We start from the raw sequence: 7643 nt of genomic DNA, 5'->3' as shown, positions 1-7643 counted from the left end.
TGACATCGGTGGCAGTGGTGGGAATCGGTATGACATCGTGGCAGTGGTAATGGAGGGGTGCCCCTGATGGGGGGGGGACGCAGTGACACCTGCTCTCTGTGTCTCTGCTCCCTGCACATGCCCCCAGTGACGTCTTTCCTGACATGGGGGCTCCTTATAGAGCGGAGAGCTCCCCCCTTCACTCTATTGACCGTCAACTTGCCGCAGACTGTAGCAGTAGCGTACACGTGGGTTCATTGCGGACGGGCCCTCTGACCTCCAGGGGCCCCAGAGACGTTGTACCACCCACCCCCCGCACCCACCAGCAGATCTCCACAGCTTTGCTTCTATTTGGTCCTCAGGAAAACAAACTATGAGCTGTTGTGTGAACCCTGCAGTTATAACATTTCTCCAGCAGAGGGAGACAAAGTACCACAAAAGGGAAAGTGTCACCAAATAAAGTTCACAGGGAACATCCTATGTATAAAACCTCACTGTTGCTGTTGGAGAGTTTTCCTCACTTCCTGTCTGGTAAAATGTTGTCACCAGGACAGGAAGTGCATTGAAATCTCTCTCTAATGGAGCTCTGGATGCAAGTAAAAACCTTGCAGGGGTTCTAACCCTTCATCATTCTTTACAACCTATAGAAAAACAGTTTTGGCTGGTCATACGCTTTAAGCACAAACGCAGTGATCTTTGAGTGGGCACTGACTACTTAGGGGTGGGTTCAAAGGAGGAACTCATTTGTATAATAGCCGGCAATGTTAGAGACAACGGCAGAACTCCAGAAAAAACATTTTTATTTTGGCAGGTGTAAAGGCTGATTAGAACCTCTGTCAGGTTTTAATTGCTAACTTCTGTTCCAGTGACAACGTAGTAAAGGAAATCTTCTATTCCCCCCCCCCTCCCCCATGCCTTTTAATTACAAAAAAATTGTGTTCAATACATACTTTATTTTAGATTTGAGTGATGTCAATACTGGGTCTCTGTGCTTCTCTATGCAATATAGGCAGATCATGGCTGGTTGGTGGGGTGGGCGGCAGGGTACTGTAAAGAGCTTCCTTAGAAAACAGCCCTGAACAGTGGGAGGACTTATATACCTGGATTGGTGAGTGTCAGTTTGAAGGAGTGGGCGATCCCAGGCTGGCTGTATCTGGATACAGGGCCAGGGAAGGGGCGCTCCAGGGACAGTCAGGCTGGAAAGGCACAGTCCAGGGACAGTCAGGCTGGAAAGGCACAGTTCAGGGATAGTCAGGCTTTGAAGGGGCAGTCCAGGGACAGTCGGGCTGGGAAGGGGCGCTCCAGGGACAGTCGGGCTGGGAAGGGGAGCTCCAGGGACAGTCGGGCTGGGAAGGCGAGCTCCAGGGACAGTCGGGCTGGGAAGGCGAGCTCCAGGGACAGTCGGGCTGGGAAAGCGAGCTCCAAGGACAGTCCGGCTGGGAAGGGGGCAGTCCAGGGACAGTCGGGCTGGGAAGGGGGCAGTCCAGGGACAGTCGGGCTGGGAAGGGGGCAGTCCAGGGACAGTCGGGCTGGGAAGGGGGCAGTCCAGGGACAGTCGGGCTAGTAAGGGGCGTGGTCCAGGCACTGTTGGGCTGGGAAGGGGCGCTCCAGGTACAGTCGGGCTGGGAAGGGGGCAGTCCAGTGACAGTTGGGCTGGGAAGGGGCACTCCAGGGACAGTTGGGCTGGAAAGGCACGGGCCAGGGACAGTTGGGCTGGGAAGGGGGCGATCCAGGGACAGTTGGGCTGGGAATTGGGCGGTCCAGGGACAGTCGGGCAAGAAAGGGGGCAGGCCAGGCCCAGTCGGGCTGGGAACGGGCGGTCCAGGCCCAGTCGGGCTGGGAACGGGCGGTCCAGGCCCAGTCGGGCTGAGGAGGAAGGCACTAGATGATGCTGGACGTCCTTCAGCCAGGAAATGAGGTGGGAGTCCATCTAACATGCTGCAGCTTCTAATGCACATGGTGAGAAGCTCACAGTGTGCAGTGACATCAGAGTCCAGGGGAGGATCCGGTGCTACTGTGCACGACTGCAGTGAAAGCTGGAGTTCCGCTTTAGGGTTAATCAATCTTTCCATTACAGACTATAAGGTTCTGTTTGGAGCGGAGTTCCTCTTTCTCAAGGATCCTTCTTTTTCTTTCTTTTTTTTTTTTCTCCCAAACTCCAGCTGTGCCTAGTAACCCCCCCTAGTAACCAGCTGCCTCCATCTGTCCCAGCCCCCCTCAACACCTCTGGCCTCTGTGCAGTCCTCCGGCTGGCTCGCCAATTATTCTGCTTGTATTTGTCTCTATGGCAAAATGTAAAAACAATTGTAAATATCTGGGATTGTGCCGGAATTTTTCTCGGGATTAGAATCCTCTTCCTCGCTCTCTCCGTGTGTTTATTCATAAATATTTAGTTTTTCCCACAGGGACTTTGTGAAGCAGTAATGGGCAGCTCTTGGAACGTGTGAGCTTAGGGGATGCTACCCCCCCCCCCCCCCCAGCAGTCATCTGCCTTGTGTCAGAATGAGCTCAGTGGCGCCCCATACAGTAAACCGCAGGGCAGCCATCTCTCCTGCCCACCCCTTGTCCCGGGCCCCGGTGGGCCAGAGTGAGTGTTGAAAAGGGCTTCTTGTAGTCTCCAATCGGAAGCCTGTGTGACAGGGTGACAACACAGGATCATAATTGGGAGACAGGGACAGAGTGTTGTCACCCTATAAGAGGAAGAACCTTTATGGCAGGATCACTGGGGATCATTTTAATGTAAACTGCAGATTTACAAATATTAACCTGTTAGAGTTTTTATATGACATTTTAGTTAACTGCAGCAAGGAGGTGGACCTGCTGCCAAATATATACAGGAATGATTCCGACCACAGATGTATACCGCACTGGCAAACCTATTCATAATAGATGCAGTGCAGGATAACATCATGTGCCATAATGTGCATTGCTCCTGTGTATTACTGCACCACAGTGCAAAGCTTAAATGTTGATGGGTTCACAATGGTAATTCTCTGCATTGCAACAAAATATACGCCTACATCATTTTATTGTGTCGCACCATTGCACCCCGCTAGAGTGGACAGACCTGGCCCTATGCCATGCAAAGCTTTGCTTTGGGACTGTTTGGACTTTTTCTTGGAACTGCATTGGTATTTTACGATGGGACTGTGTGTTGGGACTGTGTGTTGGGACTGTGTGTTGGGACTGTGTGTTTGGACTGTGTGTTGGGACTGTGTGTTGGGACTGTGTGTTGGGACTTTGTGTTGGGACTTTGTGTTGGGACTGTGTGTTTGGACTGTGTGTTTGGACTGTGTGTTTGGACTGTGTGTTTGGACTTTGTGTTTGGACTTTGTGTTTGGACTGTGTGTTGGGACTGTGTGTTGGGACTGTGTGTTGGGACTGTGTGTTGGGACTGTGTGTTGGGACTGTGTGTTGGGACTTTGTGTTGGGACTGTGTGTTGGGACTGTGTGTTTGGACTGTGTGTTTGGACTGTGTGTTTGGACTGTGTGTTTGGACTGTGTGTTTGGACTGTGTGTTTGGACTTTGTGTTTGGACTTTGTGTTTGGACTTTGTGTTTGGACTTTGTGTTTGGACTTTGTGTTGGGACTGTGTGTTGGGACTGTGTGTTGGGACTGTGTGTTGGGACTGTGTGTTGGGACTGTGTGTGTTGGGACTGTGTGTGTTGGGACTGTGTGTGTTGGGACTGTGTGTTGGGACTGTGTGTTGGGACTGTGTTTGGACTTTGTGTTGGGACTGTGTTTGGACTTTGTGTTGGGACTTTGTGTTGGGACTGTGTTTGGACTTTGTGTTGGGACTGTGTTGGGACTGTGTTTGGACTTTGTGTTGGGACTGTGTTTGGACTTTGTGTTTGGACTGTGTGTTGGGACTGTGTTTGGACTTTGTGTTGGGACTGTGTTGGGACTGTGTTGGGACTGTGTTGGGACTGTGTTTGGACTTTGTGTTGGGACTGCGTTTGGACTTTGCGTTGGGACTGCGTTTGGACTTTGCGTTGGGACTGCGTTTGGACTTTGCGTTGGGACTGCGTTTGGACTTTGCGTTGGGACTGCGTTTGGACTTTGCGTTGGGACTGCTTTTGGACTTTGCGTTGGGACTGCGTTTGGACTTTGCGTTTGCACCTGTGTTTGGGCTTTGCGTTTTGCACCTGTGTTTGGACTTTGCACTTGGACCTGTGTTTGGGCTTTGCGTTGGGACGGCGTCTGGGCTTTGCGTTGGGACGGCGTCTGGGCTTTGCGTTGGGACGGCGCCTGGGCTTTGCGTTGGGACGGCTTCTGGACTTTGCGTTGGGACTGCGCCTGGACTTTGCGTTGGGACTGCGCCTGCACTTTGGGACTGTTTTTGGACTGCATTTGGACTTTGTGTTGGTACTGCGTCTGCACTTTGGTTTGGACTGTTTTTTTTTTTGGACTGCGTCTGCACTCTTAGTTGGGACTGCGTCTGGACTTTGCACTTTGGTTTGGACTGTGTTTTGGACCGCGTCTGGACTTTTGTTTGGGACTGTGTTTGTTTGAAATTTGGTTGGGACTGTTTGGACTGCGTCTGAACTTTGGGACTGTGGTTGGACTGCATCTGGACTTTGCGTTTGGACTGCATCTGCACTTTGGGCTGGGCAACCAGCCAGTCTGGTATGAATGAGCCCTGAACATCTATAACACAACTCTGCCTTGTGCCAAGGGTCGTACAGTTTTTTTTCCTGCCCTCATGATAAGGAGACCCAGATAAGGCCTATCTTCTGAATGGGCCATGTATTTCAGCGTGTGTTCCTCATCAGGCATCGATGGGGTGAAGGAGAACAGGCCTCTTCTCAGAATCGGTTTTCTCAGGAACAGCCGGCTGAAGGAAAACATCCATTCTTTATTCACTTACAAAAGAAAACATGAGAGGCCGAGGAGGAGGGATGGAATACACAGGGAGAGGGGTCAGCCAAGAGAGAGAAGGGTTTTCGTATGCCCCCTGCGTTTTGTTTAAAGAGACCCTGTCATCTTAACCCAATAAGCACGGTGTTATTAATTTTGAACTGCTTTCGAGCATTTGGACAGCCAATCGCCATGTGGAAGAAAAAGGAGTGGATGTACAGAAAATGTTAAATCCATTTTGTAGATAAAACCGCTCCCATATATGTATTTCATCTACGTATTTACCTGTTTCCCTGGAATTTACCTTCAATTACTACTACAATTTGCCCTACAATTGTTGGGACGGCTCCCAATGTTAGGAAAAGGATTTTCCACACCAAAACAATCCCTGGTTTTTGTTATAATACTCTCCAGGCCGGCCGCTCGTGGTGCGCAGTAACTGATCCTCTTTGTCGTACACGACCCCCACCGATCCGTCTCCCCCCATGTATACATTGGCAGCTTGCTACATAAAATATTTAGGTTTGCCTGAGCAGCTTTGGAGGATTGAGGCAAAGTTCCTGCTTTTGGCTTCATCTTGATGGATGCAAATTCAGAGCTTTTTGGTCTTTCCTAAGCTGGGTTGTAGTTTTAAAGGGGGTTCAGTTTGTCAAAAAGTGATATTTTGGTTTTGGTGGAAATACCTGGACTTCTATATCCAAGTCAACTTTCTAATCTGCATGCCAGGTGAATGAATGAATGAATGAAATACTTGTATAGCGCACAATGCGAACTGAATCGTCTCTAGCCACGTGGGTGGCTCCAAGTATCCAAGCCAGAGAGAGCCAGGAAAACAGTATTTTCAGTTCAGTAATGGGAGCCCCAATATTTGTCTCTGTACAGCAGGCCTATCAAACTCCATTAAAAAAGTGGGCCAACCTCGATGGAATAAGTCTTTAAGGGGGGCCTACATTACGACTACTGAGGAACACACCTACTTGAAGTCCAAATTTATTAATTTTTTTTGATTTTTGGATAGCGTAGGAAGTTGTTAGAACCCATGTTAGGTTTCTTTTGTTATCTGTGTCCAAGTTGAGATGATCTGACCTCGATATTTGTCCTGGAGGCTACTGTCACAAGGAACAGAAGCAAAGGGAACCCTACATGTTATGGTTCTCGTTGGAAAAGGGATAGGGTAGACTCTTCCACTGGGGTCAACTGTCTAAAAGGGAATTTTCTTTCACTTTGGAGAGATTTCCTCTTGTTTCCCATTGGGTCTCCGGGACTATTACACAAGGAAGTGTAGCTTTTATCATTGGGAGAACATCTGGAGGACCCAGTCACTTTACCCACTTGGTGAAAAGTATTTTGCTAGGCTACCTCTCGACCCATGTATCATTTTTGATAAAGCCATCGGAAATGCCTCCTTTCATAATACAGTGCTCTGGTATGAGTGGCCACTTGCCAAGATCTCCACATGAGGAGGAAGCCCTCAAGCTTGTGTAAGCTCAACTCCAGCACCATCTAAGGTATAGCTTCTAGAGGTTTGACATTCAGAGGACTAGCCTGACTGGGAAGAATGGTGGGAGGGGTGTATGGGTGGGCAAGGCTGGATTAGAATTCAGGGCAAAGCTTCAGAGTCTCCTTTAAAGTCTTAAACCTCCGTTCATATTACAGTGCTTTGATTTAGTCTACCCTCAACCCACTCATCTTTGCCTCCTCCCATGCTCCTCCTTTGCTCCATTCCTCCAATTGTCTAACCTCCCATGTAAGCTCCGTGTTGGAGCTTATGGAAGGTTAATGATGTCTTCCTTACATGGTAATTGGCTGGTCATGCTAAAGCATTGTATCATGGAAGGTGTTTTTTGGGTCAAGTGTGGCCTTTTTACCCCCTTCCTTATGGCCTTTGGTGGCTTTAAAGAGACTTCATTGGGTTGTCCTAATAGCTAGTCCACCCTCAACCTATGCCTCCTCACCATGATCCCTAGTCATCCCATTACATAACTGTCAAACCTTGTATAGGCTCCATGTTGGATGGAGTGGTTAGTTGCATGAGGTGAATGTCCTCAACCTTATGTAAGGTCTGACACCATCCAACATGGAGCTTACACTAGTTCAACAGTCTGAGGAATGGATTGACTGGAGAGCATGGGGGGGAAGGTAAATATGAGTGGGTTGAGGGGGGAATAGCATTCAGGGCAAAGCTACAGAGCAGTTTCACTTCTCAAACCAGTGAGGGTTGCAGGGATGGGGCAAAAGGGTCACACATGACCCAAAAATACCTTCCATGATACAGTGCGAGCAAATAGCCAATGTTCAAGATCACCATGTGAAGTGGACATCCTCAACCTTGTCTAGGCTCCAACACCATCCAATAAGGAGCTCATGCAGGGTCGATCCATTCCTCTGATTTTCCAGCCTTGCATAAACTCCATGTTGGATGGTGTCAGACCATACACAAGGTTGGATGACCTTTTCCTCATGTGGCGATCCTGGTGATTAGCCACTACATCCAACATGGAGCTTACACAAGGTTTGACAGCTGAAGGAATGGAGTGACTGGGGAGTATGGGGGGGGGGGAGTGAGTCTGGGTAGGTTGAGGGTGGACTAGCTGTTAGGACAAAGCAACAAAGTATCTTTAGATTGTTAAACCACCGAAGGCCACAAGGAAGGGGACAAAAGGACCATGCATGACCCCAAAAACACCTTCCATGATGCAATGCTCTAGCATGAGCAGCCAATTGCCATGTGCGGATGTATTAAACTTGTGTAAGCTCCATCACCATCCAACATAGAGCTTACACAAGGTTAAACAACTGAAGGAATG

The sequence above is a fragment of the Lithobates pipiens genome, unplaced genomic scaffold, assembly GCF_037356315.1.
Source record: "Lithobates pipiens isolate NorthernLeopardFrog02 unplaced genomic scaffold, aLitPip1_a1.2 Scaffold_30, whole genome shotgun sequence".
In the NCBI taxonomy this organism is placed as follows: Eukaryota; Metazoa; Chordata; class Amphibia; order Anura; family Ranidae; genus Lithobates; species Lithobates pipiens.
Note: the sequence above shows the minus strand (reverse complement) of the source record.